The 21,475-nt window shown below is 39.8% G+C and overlaps 1 protein-coding gene across 3 annotated transcripts in view; it reads left to right on the forward strand.

Moving 5' to 3' along the window:
- LOC148402723 (TOX high mobility group box family member 2-like) overlaps positions 1 to 21,475 on the forward strand; it is a 79,546-nt gene that overhangs the window by 5,320 nt on the left and 52,751 nt on the right. Inside the window, exon 1 of one of the 3 annotated variants that reach the window (XM_088356341.1) lies at positions 7,490 to 7,575. The exons of the other annotated variants lie outside the window; for them this stretch is intronic. The gene's annotated coding sequence lies outside the window, so the exon portion shown is untranslated. Of the gene's footprint in view, positions 1 to 7,489; positions 7,576 to 21,475 lie in introns of those variants that run through there. 3 annotated transcript variants of the gene reach the window in all.

Raw genomic sequence — 21,475 nt, forward strand, 5'->3', positions numbered from 1 at the left:
CCATGGTATCCAAGTTACCAAACATGGTTTGTTACCGTCCTTATATAATAGCATATGCTTATCTGAAAGGTTATATTGGATGAGAAGAACCTTCGGTATGAAGGGCAACATTAGTTTCCATACTGCACACATGTACAAAATGTACTGTGTATGTTGGGCATGTATGCATATATGTATGAATGGAAGAGGCAGGGATCTGGACAAACATTCCCGGTTGTCTCAGCTTCCTGAGGTATGTCCTGTGCAAACACAGCAGGCCCTGCTATAAGCTCCATGCCAAGGTTGTGAGGCTCTTTTACTCTTTTTTTTTAAAAACATAATCGGCCCCAGTGTTTGCACTATAGTTTGAAGGGATAACACACACACAGAAGTTGAATTGATGCTCACTTTGTGAGCCACAGTGAAATTCTTTCACCGCTGAGAGGGTGAAGTCTTTGTGATCTGTCAAGAATACTTCTTTATTGTGTCTGACATATTTAGCAGGCTGATATAATTGCCTGGGCAAGGTTGAAATTGTAGCGGAGTCCGCGGAAGCCCACAGAACAACTCAGGGAATCCAACTGTGGCTCCTTTTGGAGAGATAATGATGCGCTTCATGATTGTTTACAAGGGCCGGAGAAGTGTTTGAGAAAATCTGCCACATGGAAGTTGTAATATCGTGGCGTCAGCACTGTTATTATTGTGGGTTTAAAGCATGGGAGTTGGCTTAAGCGCAATTATGGAAAGAGAAAGGATCTTGAACAAGGTTAGTAAAAACCAAGTACAGGGCTCAGCGAGTGGAGAATATCACAAGAAAGTAAGAAAAAAAAAAGAAGCTTTTTTTTGGGTTGTCAAGCTTTATACTTTCACATGGCCATGAGCAATGCAGATAAGTGATGACCTTGCAAAGAAAAGACACAGCATTCTGGAAATAATGACATAAGGTTGATGTAGTCATGCTTTCAGCGACTGTTTTAGGTCTTTTCAAGCTTCAGCAGCCTCATATCCCATTGCGAGGGTAGTTAACAGACAGGAAAGGGTAACTTGAGCTGATCTTTTTATAGTTTTGTTAATAACACAGTAGACAGTTAAAAAAAAATCTCTAGCCTAAAGCAGCACTTACTGGCACAACCCGCCAGACCCAAGACAGCATATGTTTGTGTGTGTGTGTTTCATGTGTGTGGGTTGCTGTATTTCCCTATGCACATGTGCTTGTGTATGATGTGGAATTGTATCCCACACCACAATGGATGGTATCAATGCAGTGTACAACGTAATGTGTACGTAACGGAGAGTAAAAGTTACCCTGAGTGCAGTTCGTAACATGAACCGGCTTCGCAGATGCAATAGGATCCACGCTATGCTAATGCTAGGACTAATATCATTAACAGAAAAAAGATTCATCGGTATTTTTTATTCAGTTATCGTAAAGATTAAGGTTTTAACTGTTGCTCTCTCCCTGTTCTTTCTCATTAACCCAATACTACCATGGAAACAGCATAGAGACAATGACCAACCTATGTTTGTTCAATTTGCTTAGGGGCTCATATTATTGTGCCTCATGAAAATTGCCTTGCAACAAGTGGTGTCATTTGACCTGGAAAAGAAATCGGCCGGACACACATTGGTGGACAGCAAACAGTCAAATGCAACATCATTCTTTTGGTCAAATGACACACAACTGTGTATCATCGAATTGAAGATTAAAAACAACTGTTCGTTTGTTTTTAATTTTGTATCTATGCTGCAACACTTTTATAATGTTCGCCCTGGATCTCTTCCTTGAATGAAAAAATACAATAAAGTTTTGGGGAATTTTGTTATTTTTTGTCAAATCAAGCCAAGGAACACACTTTTTTGTGTTTTCATCCAAGGAATACCAGTGCCTGTTTCTATTTAACCAGCGCTACGTAAGAAGGAGGCCACATAGGCGTTGTCAGTGTCATAGGCAGGAACAAATGTTTGTGTGCCAGCAGTGAAAAGCAAGTGAAACTGAGAGATGGTCATGTTTTATTAAGCCTGATAATACCGCCTAATCTGTGGTTCGGGTTACACAGTGCTTTTGTGGGTAATTAGAGATCATGTCATTTTCCTGGCCTGCTGAAAAAGTGCACTCCACCCTAATCCCCCCCCGTTCCCCCATCTCCGCCTTTTCTCCCTGCACCTCCCTCCGTCTTTCCCCTCACTCGTTCTGTCACCCGCACAAGCCCCTCCTCATGCTTCCTCGTGAGCTGGTTTCCTGTCAACAAAGCACGTGTACACACGTAAACAAACATAATTCAGGTAGTTAATTCAATCATATACCCTGTATACCCTTACAGTGTGTTACTGTGCTCAGAATTCTGTCAAAGGATGTTGGTGGCCATTGTGCTGTGTGGAATTTGTCAGATGAATGACTTAGGTCGCGCTGGCAAGTGCGCCAGGTTTACTATGACCATTGGCACTTGATACAGAGCACACATAGCCTTGGATTTTATGTAGACCTGAGAAGTATACTATGAAGCGAGATTAATGGCTTGGCGAGCTGCGTTAAGTCTAAAGCCAGGATTTTCAGTGTTATGAAGACTTTTAACCTGGCTAGATTACCATGGTAATTTGGTAACAACTCTTAACCTGGTAAACCAACAGTATCTTTGATGGTTGCAGTCAAGTTAAGCAAACAATGTTGCCTTCGTTGTTTCAAGATGCAATCCATAGATGATTAATCAACAAAAATCTATTCTTCTTCCAACCCCTTGTACAAAGTATACTAAGCGCCCCCAAAACGTAACTAGGTATACCGGGTTAAAGCGATGCGTCTGCAGAATGTTGTGAGTTATTGATTTAACAATGTTTATTATTCTGAATGTCATTTTCCATGGTGTGGTGCAGGATTGCAATGCATCCTACGACATTAGTTAACCTTAATTAGCTACTCGATGGAGGGAAATTATGAGTCAGCTCTCAGTAGAAAGAAGTGCACTACATCACTTTAAATTTCAAACACAATTAAACATTATTAGATTATTTTCTGAATCGTTTGGATCTGTTTGTTAGATACTGATTTGTACAGCATCATTTTCTTTTATGTTATTGTAGGGCTGCTTTTATTGATTATTTTAATTTTACTAATCTGTCTGTTCTTATCTGCTGATTAATCCATGAAGCTGCTAAAAAATGTATTTGTCTGTACGTATATTCAAAAACAGGACGTCATTTTAAATTTCAATAAAAATCATGTACAACAAAAAATTCATTAAGATTCAGTTTCTAGTTTGGTCTGTGAGGAAAAAAAGAACAACAAGGTGATTCATGAATAATAGATTATCAAAATATTGCTCAATTATTTGATAAACAATTAGTTATCAATTATTCAAATAATAATTTCCACTCCTATGTTATGCCTCAGCTTCAAAATGGGGAAATTAATGAAAGATTGTTTCATCAAATCAGACAAAACAAAGAATCCAGTAGGCTTCATTTAAAAGTGAGACGTTAGGGAAAACTGCATCGAGTTATGTACATAATGTTTTATGGCTCCTATGGACTTAGTACATTTGGTTGGCAATGGTTACCAAATCATCAGCTTTATTCATGATGCTCTTGTCACATCCACTCACACTGCTCATATTGCACCACACGAAACTTTATTAACCTCCTCAATTGTTCAATAGGCACCTGATGAAATCTCGTAAATTATTATTTTATTGTATTAAAATGCTAATTATTTGTATATAGATTCGTCTAGTAATATCACCCTTAGTAATGATGGGAAAATAATACATAAAGGAATATAAAATACCCAACCCAATATACTGTATCCCACCGTAGCTATGTCTTGACTGAGTCTCATTACACTTAACGGCAACATAGTATCTGTCGTGGAGATAATGAATGGAACTTGATTTTGACAAGGAAATTCCAAATGATGGAATATTGGTTCCCTTTTTGGGGTGCATGGCTGTTTAGAAAGAACTAAGCAAGAAAACAGTAGCTAAGGGGATTTCTAATTCACTCTCATGGTCGATTCTCCATATTTGATTGGTTCTCTTTTTGCGCATTCAGAAACACAAATCGTACACCTGAACCTACTAATACTAGTTTTCATTTGAAATAAGCACGTGTGTCTGGCTTTAAATGACTTGAACATATATTTTCATAGTAGGGCGACGGAAATCAGCACATGATTCTGTTTTTTACCTTTGTCTGACTGTAATGTCATAGGCAGTATTATGCTGCAATTTTTTTTGCAATTAATTTATATCAATGAAAGCTTGTGTTCAAATCCACACATCTTTTTGGACCAGTGTATGAGGTGCAATAGCGGCATGAGGAAGCTAAGAGAATAATGATAATCCCAAATTGCCCAATTAGTGTGGTAAATTTTGAACCCGACAGGACCCTCCCTGCACACGCACTCATACACATAAACATATGAAGCATATATCTTCCAGGCATTTCATTTCCTCTTCTACTATGACAACATCACAATATAATAGGACATGGTGTTACGTGACACCAGCAACATGGAACAATGAAATCACTCTCTGTGCATCTCTGTTTTGAAGGGCAAACTGGGTAGTCATAGTTACATAAACTAAAATTGCTTCAAATATTCCCCCCAAATGTACTTTGTGTCCTTGAAACGAATAGATGAGTTAGTTATTTGTCTTCTGCCGAGATTTTTTTGATAGCATTGATAGCTCTTCTTTTGTCCATGATTGCATATACGTAATGCTGAGTCTGATAAGACGGGAGTTTTTGAAAATGAGGATTTTATTTGAAATTCATGAAAACATTATTTAAACTTGACTGTCAGTGTTAATTCAATGTGGCTACAGATAGCATGTCAGGCTGACATTAGGGATCAGGTTTGGACTCACTATTTGACCTTTCATTAGTTTGTCATCGTTTGGGTTATATTATCAGCACTCTTGTCCGACAATAAGGGACTGGATGAAAGTTGTGTCTGCCAATCAAATCAGCAAGTCATTGAGTTCATGAGAGCGGCCACTGGCTTTTGTTGAAGTCAGCTGCTAGAAGATTATTGTAGAACCTCCTTTTTTATCAGAAGTATTGTCTATTTCTGATAAAACAGCTTCTGTGGCAACATCCATGAATTTATGGCGAGTGGCTACCTTTACCTACAAGCTACTAGTTTTCTATTTGTTTGGCTCTTTATTAAAAATGAGTTTTTATAAACATGTAGGCTTTGTGTTTATATTGGAGTGATGATGGCTTTTGCATCCATAACAAACATTTTTGGGATGGACTCTTTTGGTTCAACAAGTACAATAAGTTAGTTAATAGTATTTCTAAAGGTTATTCTTTCACCTTTGACCCATGTTTAGTTCGCTTCCTTTTTTTGTATAGTCACCGTGTGCTCTTCCATGGCGCACTTTCCAGATGAGCCTGTAATTAAATCGTTTCGGCGCCTTGAGAAGCACTCTGTCGTGCACCGAGCTGAGACCAATCTGCCACTAATTGTCTCTAGTTTTAATTTCTAATGGAATTAGGGCCGTAGGGAACGCGGCGTAATGAGATGCACTTACTGAGAATGCGTGCACTCTGTTATCTGTTTACTGTAACTGATTTGGCCCCAGTGGATAGGGAAACAAGAGTGAGTAGAGCAATATGTTCCATACTGATCTTTTAAACTTGTTTCTGTTTATTTCACAAAGCACTCAGAGGATGCCTGCACCTCTCCAAACTGCAAATTCACACACGATGGATGATAAATGTGCCATCAAATGGCTCATCTGTATAGTGACAATGGATTTGGATTAAGATTAAATGGAGGAATAGCCTCTCTTACAAAGTGTGTGACAACGGGAATCCTTTCCGACGGCTTTTGGCCTTGGCGTCAAAGTTAGTGCTCGGTAAGCGTGGTTAGGGGCTGGAAATGGGATGGCTGTTTACATAGCCTTGGGAGTGTTTGTGTCTTGATTTCGAGTCCAGACATTTCAACATCCAAATAAATCACCTTAGACTTGTAAACAGACAAGTAAACCTCTAACAGAAGAGATGCACCAGCTGTGCTTATGTTTGAATTCTATTTGGCGGTGTTAAAGTTGAGCTTTTTTAGGAATTGTTATTCCGGGTTAAACGAGTCAAAGGTCATTATGCACATTTGAATGGAGTGGATTTTTGAGGAGCGTTTTGCAACACTTATTTCAAAAGAGGACCAGCCTCAACAAGAGGCGTTAAAAACACAGGAACATTTGGCATTGAAAGATTAAGAGAATAACAAGTTCTTAGAAATATTATATAGTAGAACTCTAGTGGTCAAATGATAATGTGGCTTGTGTTTACTTAATTTATTTTTTACACTCGTAAGATTTGTTTTTAATGAGCTGCATGAGCAAATCCTGTTTGCATTCCATGCACAGCGCAAGTAAGTTATAGCGCAAAACGCAGTCAGGTTTTTTCCCTGCCTTTTTGTAGACTTATACAGGTAGAAGAGAGTGTTTGTACCATTGTGCTCGTTATGGGACACAGCCAACTCCCAGCCAATTAAAGCGATTCACCCCTTTCCCTCAGCGTGGAGATGGTTGTGTGCGTGACAAGGCATGTAGAAGCAGGGAATTGACACGTGCAAAATACATTCATAAGCAACTGCAAGAGGAGCTCCACTTGCGGATGATGTAAAGTTGGCCGCTGTGGCTGGGTACTTGGAGATCACCTTCCACCCACGATCGTGTGTCCATGTGTGGAAAATGAATAAAATACAAGGATGTTCACCTGCCTGGACCTTGTTGAAGCCACCAAAATCGTTTTACATCTCCTGCGCCACAAGTTAGACCTGCTTTTAGGTGGTCTAAAATCTAGTCTTTGGTCACCAAATAGCCAGATGTGCCCGGGGCGTGCAATAGAATATGCTGTCTACCAAATTTGCAAACATGTTAAACCACTCTTGCTCCCGCACGAAAATAAAGATACAGCAATCTACTGCGTTATGCTGAGCGCACGGGAACTTGTCTATGAAAATAGGACAACTCAGTGTTTTTTAATTGTTATTGTTTTTACATTTTCATTGTAGCAGTGATTAACATATGTTTACAGTTTAGTTTAGTCACTTTTACTTAAAATGATCTTGAATTTGAAAGTTCAAGTGTGCTGAAAATACTGATGATTCATGTACCTTTTATCTCCTTTGCATCTGTTATGTGTGCTTTTATCACCTTTACACAGTCCTGTCCCCTTTAGATCTGTTTATATTAATGACTCGCATACAGACACAAGTGATTTACAAGCACCAAAAGTAGAAAACAAAAATCTGCCCAAAGACAAATGACTGTATGAATCTTTCAAACACTTTTGTGTAATTTTTCTACCTTATCGCTTCTGAGTGCAGTTTGCTTTTGCGACTGGCTCAAGGCCCTTCCTCTTATTGTTTCAATATGTCAGAGCATTGTTTGAATGAGGTCACCCATTACCGATCTGGCCCGAGGCCAGCTTGACTTCAGCTGATTTAATTGAATCTCCAACATGAGTCAAACTCAAACAAGCAGAGACTGCCTAGCCATGACAGTCTCATTACTCCACATTAAGAACTCATTTCACAATGCATTGTGACTCTGGCCATGACAAATGGTGAAAGGAGATGAAATCAAATAAGTGAGTACATTTTGCAAGACTTCTCTTGGAATTTGCTAGATGAACGTCATCATGTACTGCTGTATGTGCATTATAGAAAAGCCAAAAAGTCTGCTTTTGCACATATATTAAAGAATGAGAATGCCTTCTGGGTTTAAGTGTTCCCGTGTTTGCCATCTATAGTAATGGAATCACAGCCAATGCTATTTTTATTTTCTAAGATTGATTTTTTTTTTTGTCAAAATGTTCTGAATTCAACCTGCCTTGTCACTCAAGCTCGAGACAGTGGGGGGAGAAGAGAGAATATGTGAATGGAACCTTTCAGTGCACATTTTTACTGTGAGCGCTCCAAATAATGACGCCTCTATCACGTTTGCCACATTATAAACAAAGAGGCCTTTCTTGTCATATACGTACGACAAGATGTAATATCAGGTGCTATAATGGCATACATTATGCATGTAACATTCATAGCATCTCTAACAACAATTAAGCATTGCATCAGCACCAACCTCGACAAAATTTCTCAATTAACCGTGCATTCTTTGAGAGCCACTGGCAGCTAGGCCACAGCCCATACGAAAAAAAAAAACGTATAGTGGGCTTGGTGTGCCAGAACCCCCCCCCCAACAATAGGGAAGGAAATGCTGAGACTGCGAGGGCTGCACAGGAGAGATATGCCAATGTTTGCTTAGGCCAGGTATCGGGCACAAAAACAAACATGGCTGGCCTTAATGAGCCTGTTTGCCTGCCAAAGGTAAAGACAGCTGTTGTCTCCAGCCACAAAGGAACAGGCCGTGGTGCCCATAGTAACACCACCCTGTGTACTCAAGACGGGAATTAATAAGTCCTCTTTATGGAAATAATAGTGAGTCATATGTAAATTGTGTACAGTCAGTGGGGTTTTATAGGAAATACTGTTAATGGTGGTAAAGGAAAGGTTCACCAGGAAATCTAAAGGACATGCTCTGGTACGGCGCCATAATACATTGTATCTTCCAATGGCAATGGTTTTAACTGCACTGGTATACGATTCGGAAGTCATTACAAAACAAATCACAACTGAAATGTAGTAATTACAGAAAAAGAACATGTGTATTCCTTCCAATGATCACGTTGGTACAGTTGGCAGCATAGTGGTTAGAATGTCTGCCTCATGAGAGGCCCCAATTCAAATCTCGCCTCAGGCCCTGCCGTGTGGAGTTTGCATGTTGTCCTCATGCGTGCGTGGCATTGAGGCCAGTTTGTACCCCACTTCTAAGTCAGTTGGAATAGGCTGCAGTTTACCTGCAGCTTCAAGTGCTTCAGAAAATGGAGTCATTGATCTTTGTGTCATCACTTGTTGCTAGGTAGGACTCAGGTAATTACAAAAATTATATATGTCAGATTTAAATAGAAAATGTATATTTGAAAGGAAGAATATAGCACCCTCTGCAGGAACTGCGTAAAATATATAACATACCTTTCATTTGGTGTGACTGTGCTGTGTGCAATGAACTTCTTGTTCTGTCAAAAAGTCATATTGCTTTCGGGGTATGAAATCGTAAATGCAGGTTAAGAACTTGGCTTTCTGTGTTTGATAAAGCAGAACACTCATCACTGAACTGTTTGGAGAGGCCTTACCTACTTTGCTTTTAGCATCTGTCCTTTGGGAGCGCAATAATCGCTCTAAAAACCTCTTCTCGTAAAAGTGTCTCCTCATAAGGACACTAATGCACGTGGATTTAGGCAAAGTGGTGGCCACAGTGAGAAAATTAGTATATTTCTAGTTGCACTTGTCTGACTCAATCTGTGCACACTGCGAGATATACTCCACACTCATTCTAGCCAAAAGCAGCAATAAGGCTGAGATGCCATTTGTCACAAGAGAAGCTTGTAAGAATGCGCACACATTGAATGTCTGACTGGCAACAGCATCGGTGTGGCCTCTATTGAAACAACACCAGAATTCCCCCCCACTCTGCCCCCACCACTTTCCTGACTTTGTTTAAAGTACATTCTGAGCGATTGAATGACCACATTTCACTATGATCACTTACGTTTCTAACAGAGTGAGAGCTGACATAAACACATTCACATTGTAGCAATGAGCCCAAGTGAAAACATTAAAAAATACATTACATAATTGTGTATTTAAGTCCTTTCAAATGAAGAAGCATGACGTTGTTTGTACAGACTGTAGGTATAATTTTCATCGACTTTCTAAGTCACAGGTGTCAAACTCAAGGCCCGGGGGCCAGATACGGCCCGCCGCATCATTTTATGTGGCCCGCGAAGACAAATTGTGCATCAAATTCGTGTCATTTCTAGAATTGCAAATTGTCCTCACTTTTAATAATATCTTTTCTTTTAGATATCTGACCAGTTTTTACTCGTCTGATTTGAAAACGAGTTATTTGTCAGTTTGTTTTGTAGCTTTTACTGTATATAATATGAGGTGCTCATACATTTATTTGGGTTGACAGTCATAATGGCCCTCCGAAAGAAGCTATGACTACAATGCGGCCCGCAAAAAAAATGAGTTTGACACCCCTGCTCTAAATTATGCCTTTATTTGCATGATTATTACATTACACATCCTAGAGAGCCATATGTATTGCATTGTATATAAACTTCCACAGTCCAATGAGAGCCACTACAAGGTATATATAAAAATAATCTGCCGATTGCCCTGTTATGAGCGACACTGTCAGAGCTAGAATTTACGCAGATCTGATTGGCACTTTCCAACTTCAGACAGTAGCAAAATCCCAGAGAAAAAGAAGCTACCAAACCATTTAAAGTTAGTTAAACAACAACAACTTTAACCTCTTGTTAACAGTGTAGCAAACTAAAGTCAACACTCACTTGTGAGTTAAATGGCAATTGCACTAACATATGACTTCTTGCTGCCAGAGTGAACATAAGAAAGCAAAAAAAACAAATCCAATGTTATTACAAATGATGACTTTGATATGGTAATGTAGCCTTGTATTGTTTTTAGGCTCTTTTGGAGGCTGCAGTCCATTATCGGATTTTGATCGACTGTTGTCTCATTTACTTGGTTGTTGGATGAGCTACTGCAATGCATTGCACTGGGTTCTCTGTTCCTGTTTTTTAAAGATGGTAAACTTTGTACATGTTTAAGGTGAACAGTGCACCAGCCAGAGATTGTAACTGAATCGCCTGTGCTGGTTGTTGATTAAGAATAAAAAGCCAATTATCATAATAGGATATGGGACATAATGACAGAATTAAATGAGTGTGACAGACACACAATAGGCCTGCTCTGTCATCCCCTTAGCCTAGCTCGCCTATTAGAATTAATCTGGTTTGATTAAAAATGCAAATGGCCCAGAGTAGCTAACAGAGTTCACATGTTTTTCTAACATATCACTGATTTAATTACATGAAAAACGAATTAGAGAGATGTGTGACTGAGGCTTGCCTTTATTCATTTATTTATTTTCTGTCATCACCCTCCAGACATTGCTACGGAGAAATAAGTATTCTCTCATGACCACAAGCGAAGGTAATGAGATTAGTGCTTCTCTCTTCTCTTCACAAGCTGATTGCTTGGTTCATCGAACCAAAACGAACCGTTATATTGTTACCACACAAGGTGTTTTATCTAGGTCTTAGTGCTGCCTACTGTATTGTTTGGGCTCAGAGCTTTGCAAAAAGACAATCTCTTGCATAATATAATAATAATACATAACATAGTAATAATGGCTCTGATTTCTGAATCGCAAAAAAGATGCCAGTTTTATTTTATGCAACAGACACCATTATGAAACAGTCTATGCGGGTCACGTGGGTGTTAGGTAACTTACCAACTGTATAAACATGCATTTGAAGTGTCTGGAGAGCTTTACTGGCTCTCTGTCAACTGATTTTATGTTGGCATTTTAGACAATGTAATTTCAATGCATGATGTTATACACAGTTTGTCATTGACTTTATTAACAAGTGCAGCCTTATTCATGTCAATTTGTCATAAATTTCACAAAACAAATGGAGATCCTTGCATTAAAAAAATAAATTTGCCACTGACTACTGTAGAAAGTTGATTTTTTAAAGCAAGGTTTGCATTCAGTCTTTGTATGTCCATCCATCCATCCATCCATCCGTCCGTCCGTCCGTCCGTCTGTCCGTCCGTCCGTCCGTCCGTCCGTCCGTCCATCCATCCATCCATCCATCCATCCATCCATCCATCCATCCATCCATCCATCCATCCATCCATCCATCCATCCATCCATCCATCCAGGGGCCCGGTACAGCCTTGTCTTCTGTTCCTGTCGTTGAATTGGCAACACTTGTGACCGCACGACAACTCTCGTCACTCAAGTTGTAATATTTTAACATTTTGTCAAAAGTGAGTTCATTCACATATTCACCCAAATGACCATTTTTTGCGTTGATTTCTACTCTGTTGAAATGTGCTAATCTGCGTTATCAAGTGAGCGTGCTGGAACCTTTTTGCCTCCAGTCAAGCCACGCCCCCCAAATGACACCACATTGTTTAAAATGTCTAATGCAGGGTGTCAAACTCTACCACTGCCATGATCAGCCGGGTTGCTGTCACTTTGATTGTTTCGTTCACTGCATGTTAGGTGGTTTTGGTTTGTATTTTTGTACTGTACGTATGTATATAAAGTCTCCTACTTTGACACTTCTGTGTCCTGTCTGCTTTTGGATCCATATTTTGCTTCTCATATTATCATATTACGTTATTATATGTTTTTTCATGAAGCATTACAATTGTTTTTTTATTGTATTTTTTTCTTTTCTGGAGCGTAATTGGGTATGACTATATTTGGACAGCTGATATTTATACGTGATTTAGTTTGAAAATTATAGTCAATAGAATGCTTTATGTCTTTAGGGACAGCAGATAGAAATAAACTCTACAGCTATCATCTGAAAAGAGAATGCCTACCCTTGAGTTTTCTACACATGCTCTCTGACAAATAGGTAAACTGAACCAAAACTACGCTATTATAAGCCAGTAGACTAATTTTGCGATGCTTCATTCTTATCAAACATCTTTGCTAAAACAGCAGTTTAGAGATAGAAAAAAATATAATGAATTGACTTGGGTCTACTGACATGCTGCTGTACCTGTTTCCATACTTTGTGCTGTGCTCTGAGGAAGGGATTCTGCCTACGCACGCACAGACGCGCACGCACACCCACACCCACACACACACGCACGCACTCACACACACACACGCGCACACACACACACACATTTCACGCACTCACACAATCCGGATCGCTCACAAAGTCACATTGCTTGCATTCTGTCTTACAATGGATTGTTTGAGTGAGTTCCACCAGTTCCTATCCTGTATGTTTTTGGGACTCTGCAACATCGTCCTTGTTAGAAGTGTAGATTGGTAAATTTGCTGTCTTTTGGTTTATTTTGCCTTTGGCTCTGCTTGGTGGCCAAACTAGATGCTTGATAACCCATCTATGACTCTCTGTTTCTGTTATCTATGCTTGGGTGATGTTTCAGCTTGGAAAGGGAAAGCTGCTGAAAATACGTGTACTTAAACAAGCTCATCTGTTTGAACTGATGTTTTGTTGCACATACACCTGCAACATTTGCCACTGCCACCTTACCTTTTATCAGGACTTCCTCATGCAAGGTAGAGATGGGAATGTCAGGCTGCAAATGAATTCTAGCCAGGTTGAGATTGTTTATTTTACAAAGAAAGAAAGATATAACAAATTTTTGTGTCGACAAGACAGGATCAATTCTAACCCGGTGTTCGACCATCGGCTGAATGTGCTAAAATGGAAAGTATGCTATCGATCTATGTGCATTAGCGCACTACAGTAACCTAAGCAATGAGTGGCAGAACAAAAGAGGCACTGTATGTCACACTGGCGGCAAGCTGCAGTTTAAAGAGGACAGCGAACTTCAAGCAGTCTCGTGGCATGTCATTGTTTATCGTTTCAAATCTCAATGTATATTTGTCTTTTGAAGGAAGAATTTTATCCACTTCTAAACATCTGGAAAGGATTTTGTCCGCTTAAGACTACAAAAGCCAATTCGCTGTTTGGCCTGCAGTGAGACCTTATAATAAGGTCCCATATTTCAGACAGTGGAACACTTGTAATTCTATTAACTATAATCATCTCTTTGCAAAAATGCTTCTATAGGAGATCATGGATCGGTCACATGTGTTGCCCAAAGAAGTAGCCTAGGAGTATTTGCTCAGCAAATGCTCTGATTGGCTGCAAGCGATGTATTGACACACAGAGCCCTATTTTATATGGTAGACTGGCGTCTGTGCGCTTAGCGCAAAATGGGCATAACTTAATTCTTGTGCCAGCACAAGTCTGGTCTAGCTTGTTTGGGGTCGTGCTGCGCTCAACTGTGTGCGCCGACACACGAAGCAGCCTCGTTCCTGATGCACCTGCTAAATTGGTGACACAGATTGGTCTGCGCTTGGCGTAAAAGCATGCACATTGTCATTTTCATGCAGTTCTAGACATAGACATTCTATACGTACAACTGCTCATATTTACACAACCAACCAATTTAACATCTTCATCTAACCAAATTGATTTCAATTTACATAATTTCATGCAAAAGACATTGCAACTCATTGCTGTGATTTAGGTGTAGTGGTGAGTCTCTCCATGATGTGGTTGTTGTTGTTGTTGTATGTAAATAAGAGGTACACCTGAAAATGACAACCAATCACAGCTCAGCTTCAGAAAATTGGTAAGATGTGATTGGTTGGTACCTGAGACCTGGCAACTGTGATGTCATTTTCAGTTGACAGCAAGTGGCAAAATGGCAGCCCCCTGAGATGGAGAAAAATAAGTGGAATTTGCCTGTATAATTCATATTCCACAAATTAAACATTAATCAGAACCCTGTGTTTTGACAAGCTGAGTTATTTAGTTATGGTAGGGGAGTGGGTGGGTTGTCACAAGCTGGGGTGGAAGGCAGTCACAAGTGCCCACAGCGGCCAACTGTACATCATCCACTGATGCTGGCCGAAATTAGCCAGTACAAATTTCATTCATAATTACGATGAAATGAACTTGAGGTTCATGCACTTAAACTGATCAATTGTCAATAATGGTTTTACCTTTTAAGTGAGAGCATGTTTGGAACCACTAAACAGATTATTTGTTAAACAAAATGATTTCATAAATGGTGAATGGTTCAAAAGGCTTTCACTCTTGTCCTAAAATTGTGTCTGGCAGATTTTGGTCTATGTGATACACAAAAGGCCACAAAGAGCGTCTAATTTTCTCTGGTGTGGCCATTTTACCCGCATCTCTATTTCTTGACTGGTCAAAGGTTAGTGCTCTATGGGCAAAGATCTTTGATCATTGATTTTCACAGAACAAAACACGCTTAGCTACTACAATATATTTGCATTGAAACTTCATGAGCTGTTTGTTTTTAAAGTTCTATTTAGGTATAAATTTGATCAGTGTTTTTATTTTCCTATATTCATGTGGTAATGTTCAAAGTGCATCATATTATAGTGGCTTACAAAAAGTGTTACGCCTACATTTTAGTAATAAAACTGCACTGAACACATATCATGATGGTGGTACTTGGAGAGCTAAGAACCTTTTTAGGGGGTATATTGTGTCAAACGTTAGCTAACTATTGTCAAAGACCCTAGTAATCTCACTCGTTAGTGAAGTTGGATGATCTCAATATGGATCTAGAGTAGTTGCTTGAGTGAATCACTTCATATGCGTGCAGCTTCTATTTTAAACTGCTTGATAAAAAGCAATCACAATGCATCTTCTATGACATTAAATGCAAGGAAAGTCACTCAGATAGAGGTCATGCGGCACAGCTGCAGATTAGAGGTGAAGTTATTCATTTGTATTTTGATAGGATGCCCACACTCCTAACTGGATTGTGTTGGGTTTTCGTAAGCATATGCACATCCCGTTAGAATATTTGAAATGGAACATACAGTTGCCCTCCAGAGGCAAAACACTGTTACAACATTGTGCTCTTCCCAATTGTGCATGTTTGAGGCAGTGAAAAAAAGCAAGTGTTAAGATGGGGCACAAGCGGAGGTGAAATGCAGTTCAGGGTGAGAAGACATTAAAGTAGTATATTGTGATAACCATATTTTGTATCTGTCCTTTTTCGAAAGTGTACGTCTGAAGTGTATGGAACCTCTTTTAGCTGATCCGGACTAGTCGCAAGCCAATCCTCTGGGTCTTGCATATATCATAATACAAAATTGTATGGATTGCCATACTGTGAGTGAAGCAGCTAAACGTTTTCTGTCTTAAAAACAGAGATTATGAGGAGGTTTAGAAAAGCTGTGACCACATCTGAGAGTGTCAGTTAGACCTATTTGGTAACTGCACTATTTGACTGTACCTCCGCAATGACAGCAGGAAACGAGGTGGTGACAAGGGAAACCATGATGTGCCACATGGAGGGGCAAAATCAGGCCACTCGGTACGAGTGGGGGAGTGTAAAGGAGACCACAACGGAATGTTTTGCTGTAGGGACTTTTTTCTTCTTAACTGTGTTATGGCATATCAGCCATTTTTAAATTTTGTCTCAGTTTTTGTCCAGTTTCACTCGCACTCGTTAGTTTTTAGTGAATTGGATCAACCTCTTCTTGTTTTTATTTCATCAAGGTTTGGTAGACTATAACATTTTAGTCTTGTTTTAGTCAGGAAAATCATTCACATTTTACTTTGTTTGTCAGAAAATAATATTTCTCTTTGATTTAAAATTATTTCACATAACAACATCTTTTTGATGAAAAAAAAAAAAACATTTTAATGAATGCATCCAGACATGGAACATGTTCTGATAAAATTTTGTGTGACACAATTACAACAATAGAGCTACCAGAGGCTAATATCGCTACATGCTGCAAGCTTGTACGCCATAAGTTTGAGGTCTGTTTAATGCTATTGTTGGTTTAATGTTACTGTAATTTTTTATTTTGGAAAATATCGGATCGACCTCGAATATGCCCAACTTTCACTTTGGTTCGTGTAATTTCTTCAGCTTCATGAAAATTCCCAAATAGCATATGGAAAAAATTGACACCTTCCTGAGCTCTGCATATGGTCTGCATACAGTCTGCACCTCACCTAGGGTGAATCGACACGCAGATTCTATTGCTTTCTTTCCCTTGTGGCCTCTGTATGGCGGCTGCAGGGCATAAGCAGTGGACCCAATTCGCAGTCAGTGTGAATACTTAAACAAATGTCATCTTAATGGGCATTGACATGGGTTGACATGGATGCAGTTCACTTACTAAAAGGGTTGGGTCAGCCATGCATGCCATTTACTTTCTGATAGTAGAACAGGCACAATGGGATGTCTGGTATTGATCTCACTGAGCTCACTGATATTGTGAGCCTTCGCAAGTACCTTGAAATAAGAGAAATAAGCCTCATACTGATACCTGTTATCGTTATGTGCTGGCCACTACACTCCAGCCTATCAAGCACCTTTGAGCAAAACCAGAACAGCGATCATGAACCAGCAGATCCTGTCTGAGGTTCAGCATCACTGGTCTGACCTCTTAAATGCCCTTTTAGATCACTGAACAGAATTTTCTTCAGACTGTGACTTGTAGATGTTGCAAAAGGTACAAAATACTTTAGTCCATATTGTATATTTCTGAAAGATGTCCTTTTGTTAGTGATCAGTTCTGTGGACAAACTGGAAAACTCATCAGGCTCTCGAGGAATCGATTACGACATGCCCTTAGGCCTTACCTAATTACCAATAATTAGTGTATCATGTCGTTTTAATAAAGCCCTAGAGGGCCGAATTAAGGATTGCCCTGTCAAACTGATGCACTAAGATTAGTAGTGGAGGGAGACTCAATAAATCGGGACAGATTATCAAAATATTCGCACCTTCTGCTAGCGCTGCAGGCTGCTGTTTTGTTTGGATTCCAGCCTTTTTATGTCTTCTGTTCTAGAGAGCCTGACACCTGGCTCTGGAGGGCAAGTACATGTTACTGTATCAGAGCTGCGCTAATAGGCGCAATGGTGACGAAGCTGTGTGTGTGCGCCTAAGTGTTTGTGTGTGTGTGTGCGTGTGTGTGTGTGTGTGTGTGTGCGTGTTTGTGTGTGTTCGCTCCCTGGCGGCATGGTGAGTGTTTAATCTGGCCCGGTGGTGTGCCGTTGGCCCGGCTAATCACAGTGTGTCTGCAGGAGTGCGCCGAGCCAGGGGAGCACGCCGTCGCTAACAGCGCCTGACAGACTCATTAAAGAGGCCTGGCACTGAGCTTGAAACATGCGCGCGCGCACACACACACACGCACGCACACGCACACACGCACTCTCACACACACACAAGAAAAGGTTCTGTTATTTGGAGAAATCCCCACGCTTGTTTTTGACACGTTTGCACACATACACACACATACAAGCTCCGCACACAACCATTGTTGTACAATGCGTGCGGTCTCTTGCTCAGTCAAGAATGCACACACGTGTGCACACGCACACACACATGCACACGTTTACACGTTTAGTGTTCCGCGTGTGAGAACAAGGCAGGCGGTGACCCCACACAGTCGCAGCCCAAACACAGACAAGAGCCAGGAGCATCTGGGAAAAGCTGGGTGGAGGATGGAGGAGGTGTGGAGGGTGGGAAAAAATGATGAGTATAAGGGAGAGAGGAATTCCTCATACCATGTTCCTTTTGAAAGATCTGTTTGGACAAGTTTAGCTGACATGACATTTTGTAAAATTTGAAAGATTGCTTGAGATTTTCCCGCACCAAGGTTAATTGCCACTCATCGGCTCCAGAGAGTCAAGTGTTGGGCTGAATAGTTGGTGAATGCAAAGCAGGTCAGTTGGTAGTCAAGCGTGGCCTTGCCAGATGTTTTGTGCCACTGCTCTGGCACAAATAAATGTGTACGAAACAATACAGAGCAGCAGGGAATGTAAACAAACAAAGCAGAAATTGTTTACTTAATGCAATGGTCATGTTTAACTTAGATTTATTGGAACAATATTTTGTTTGGTGTCTTGGATGATTTGGACAAAAGACATGGTATTAAGACATCTGCAAGTTGTTTATATACTGTAAAGTATATACAGAACTGTCTCCTCCAACTGTGATAGTATAAATTAAATCTGCCAAAATGTAACACACAGATAACAGTCTACTGTTTCACCTCAAGTCACACTAAAGCATATGGCCACTCGTGGCATGAGGAGCTGAAATGGCCGTGTACATGTTCATTCAGTGTTCCTTGTTGCCAGACAGATGGTCTTATATGCACACCCGTCAGAGAAGCTTTTAATCAAATTATTTAGTTCACAAATACAAACTGAAATTCCTATCAAGTCAATGGCAATGATACAAAAACAGGAAGAAAAAAGCTACAAATTAAAAAACGAGCAGTAAACAGATGGGACACATCTCTTAGTCATTCAGGACTACTGGTGAGCTCCAACTATTGTGACACTGAAACTCTTACAAACGCTGGAGAAAAGTACATTGTAAATTCTTCTCTGCTTACTTCATGCAAACTTCCGGTGGATGGTCGGAAAAAGTGTGGCAAAAGGCACACTAAGCTAATCTACAGAGGTGCACTGACAGTTCTTGTGAGATGCTCAGTTGGCTCCTCCCACTTATTGTGCTAACCTTGTTTATTTCAACAAATGACATAACTAGAGCAAGACAATGCAAAACTCTCACTTTTTTTTGGTCAGGCAGTGTGGAGGATCTGTATGTATTTTTATGCCAGAATGTTTTTCATTTGTTCAACAGGACAGTTTGATATCCTCCTTCTGTGGTTACTTAGATTGTGATAGATATTTATTGGAAAATGCAGTCAAACCAAACAAGGTTTGACAGGGGATATGGTTGAAAGAAGTGAAGAAAAACAGCAGAGAATAATAGCAGTATTAAACATTATGTGACTACTATAACGTTATTTAGGAGTTGGGATCTAGCTGTACTATCCAGACTGGGACTGTTATGAAAGGAATAAACAAGAAGGAAATAGGACAGTGTAGGACAACGCAAGCAAAGCGACTGTTGTGTGCTGCCTTTTTCTATCACTCTTTTTCTCTCTCTGACTACAATACAATAGCTCCTTTTGCTCTTTGCTCTCAAGCATTCGACCCACCCACCCCACCCCTCCGCCTCCCCTGCCCCCTCGCCCACTTCTCTCTAGTATGACATTGAGGGAATGTGATGTGATATATTGTAGTGAATAATGTATTCGGCCAGGATTGTACAGAGCGCATAGAGCAGATGGCAGCAGGTTGCTCTCGATGTGTGTGTATGTGTTTGTGTATGTTGTGTATTTAATGACAGTGTGTGTGTGACATGCATATGAGTTTTTGTGAGTGTGAGCGTGTGTGTGTGCGTGTGTGTGTGTGTGTGTGTGTGCTCAGTGACCCAGAATGGGGGAGGGGAAGGATGAGAAGAAGTGAGGTGGGATTGGAGGAGGCTCTGTGTGTTGGAGTGCATGTGTTTGTGTGTGCGTGTGTCCTTTGTCAGATAAAAAATGCAAATGGTGGATTATTTTAATGCATTTTTTCGAGAACCTTAATCCCTAAAGCAGTTGAAATGAAAATAGTATGTTTTTTTTTCTTTCAAACTCTCCTACACTAAAAGCTTTTTTTCTTTTTTAGTTTTTTATTCCCTGGTTGTAATTTACACGATGTCTAGGAACAAAATCCCAGCAATGTAATTCCATTTTGGTCTAGTTACAGCCAAACTGACAAATAGAAAATAACCAAATCTTGTCAGCCCTAACTGCAATGCTCTTTGCTTCTCTGAGTGGATTTTGTACACAGAAAGCAAACACTAGATAGTGAGGTAGTCTCGCTTCAGGTCCAAGGAAAGCTATGATGTAAATATATACATAACATGGAAGTAAATTAAATAAAGTATACACAGTTCAACAGTACTCGAAGATAAATGCGGTCTAAAGACAATCGGTTGTTAATACAGTGTGCTAACTTTAGCCTGGTTAAAACAGTTTTCTTTTCATATATGCCACAATGTAGGGATAGGAGAATCTGATTGAATTTTTTTCAAGTCTTGTATTGAGGGGAAAAAAAATGCACTACTGCAACGTGTATGTGGTTATCAGCCTGACATCATGTCTTTCTGGGCCACGAAGAAGTGGCAGTCCCATTTTCTGTTTCATACAGTATTTTTCCTTTTAAACTTTAGACTGCATGAGTATTTAGTGCTTTGACAAGTAATCAGCAAGGCTAACAGCTCTGAATGAAACATAATTAATGCGCACAAGCACAAGTTGTTGCCTATGGATGAAAGTAACAGATGGCAGCATCTATTAACATTCACAGAGATGATGTTTATGTACTGAAGGTCATCAAGCAGTTCTTTACACTTGGCAGTGATCATTAGAAAGCCACATCTGATAGTGCTGGGAATGATGGAGTCACAAACGATTGCATTTTTGGGATATTTTCCCAACGCTGTCAACATTGTCACAATACAGCAGTAAACATGAACAGTATACAACATGATGAAGAAGAAGGGAAAAACTTGTAGAAACAGACTATTTTTCACACAACGTATATGTAAGAAATAAAATACGACACGTTTATACTTCCAGCCAACACCTTTTGTGCATTACATCATTCAACACAAAACAAAGTAACAACAATCTGCTCCATGATGTCATATAAACGTTATTAATCGGTCAATTATATATGGGTCATGTTGACAGCACATGGAGGATAAAAATACTGAAATTAACATAAAAGAAAAGTTTTTAGCTAAATATATTTGTCAAATAGTGTTCCTTATTGAATGAAGCACCAATGTGGTTCTGCGTGTTTCCTTGAAGTCTTTTGCTTGACTGTGAGCAGATGGTCCTTTTGGAAAGGAGGCGGGGTGGTGGGGATGTACACGCTTGTCTCCTTGGCATTAGGGACAGTGAGCATAATTGAGTAAAAGTATTTAAGTATC

The sequence above is a fragment of the Syngnathus floridae genome, chromosome 2 (assembly GCF_059516105.1).
Source record: "Syngnathus floridae isolate MCC-2025c chromosome 2, RoL_Sflo_1.0, whole genome shotgun sequence".
NCBI lineage: Eukaryota > Metazoa > Chordata > Actinopteri > Syngnathiformes > Syngnathidae > Syngnathus > Syngnathus floridae.